Raw genomic sequence first — 1,329 nt, 5'->3', positions numbered from 1 at the left:
ATACTACTACTCTAATCTCCTAATAAATCGTACAGTTTTACCACTCAAAAAGCAAATGAGGCATCTTTAGAAAGCTCAAAGGAATTTATCTTGACCTTAGTACCTTGAGCACTGCCTCGTTTCTTCAAGCAGTTTTACACCTTAATTACTAGCTACCTCTTCATTTCCTACAACTTCAATAGTTTAAGACTCTATCCTAAAACATGGCAGATGTGTCCCAACATTCTTCATGGCTTTATTAACAAGATCTTCATTTTTGATTTCTGATTCCATTCATTTGAAAGGAGTACATCGTAAAGGATCTCAAATATAATTTTATATTCACAATGTTTTACAGAGTTCAAAAATCAAGGCTGTGAAAAAACGTTTTCAAGTTGGAACAGAGACATAAAGTTGTAAATTTACCATTACTCTAAAGAGAAAATCATGCCCACTTTGAAAATGACAATTGCTGGGAATAGGATAGCAAAGTTAAACAAATGGGGAGTAAAGGACACACACAGATGTAAAAAAAGAGGAAATAGAAAGCGAGAGGCAGAAACATGTTCTACCACATGGCAAAAGTGAAATATATTTTGAAGGTGGAAAAGGTAAAATGAACAATGACTTGACTACACATAACGCCTCCCAGAAAACAAACAGAACCACAAAAAGGGCACCAAAATATACATTAGTACCTACACCCTGTTGGAAAGCTCAAAAATTAAAATAAGTGACTGGAGGAAATCATTTGTAAAGGGACAGAGAAGAGGTTCTAGAGGTCAGCAATTGCATTTCAACCCCACTCCATCTTTTCATATAAAAAAGAACTGTTCCTTTCCTGACCACTCACCAAATTTTCACACAATATAAATAAAAGAGAGAGAAAATGTGATGCCTTGGCTTTCCCAAAATGAAAATAGCAAATTAAAGGCATACGTAATATTGGTAAAGATAATTATCCAACTAGTAATTTATAGACTTATGGTAAGAAAATATCTCAGAATGTTAGTTTATATGAAGATATAAAAATGTACATACATGCATATTTAAGGTAAACTACCGTAAAGTCAATAGTACCTGTGCAAACCTTCAGTAGCAAGACCACTGTTTGCCTCTAGAGGGCGAACTTGGTCTTCTGGAAAAACTAGACAAGAGAAGTTACTTTCGGACTTTACCAAAAAAAGAGATAAGGCCGGGAGCGGTGGCTCACGCCTGTAATCCTAGCACTCTGGGAGGCCGAGGCGGGTGGATTTCTCAAGGTCAGGAGTTCGAGACCAGCCTGAACAAGAGCGAGACCCCGTCTCTACTAAAAAATAGAAAGAAATGATCTGGACAACTAAAAATATA

At 36.3% G+C, this 1,329-nt stretch overlaps 1 protein-coding gene across 1 annotated transcript in view; it reads right to left on the bottom strand.

Moving 5' to 3' along the window:
• Nucleotides 1-1,329, bottom strand: part of TBC1D12 (TBC1 domain family, member 12) — a 154,335-nt gene that overhangs the window by 110,979 nt on the left and 42,027 nt on the right. The window lies entirely within an intron of this gene.

Source organism: Propithecus coquereli, unplaced genomic scaffold (assembly GCF_000956105.1).
Source record: "Propithecus coquereli isolate 6110/MARCELLA unplaced genomic scaffold, Pcoq_1.0 Scaffold63, whole genome shotgun sequence".
In the NCBI taxonomy this organism is placed as follows: Eukaryota; Metazoa; Chordata; class Mammalia; order Primates; family Indriidae; genus Propithecus; species Propithecus coquereli.
Note: the sequence above shows the minus strand (reverse complement) of the source record. Positions and strands in the feature narration are given on the sequence as shown.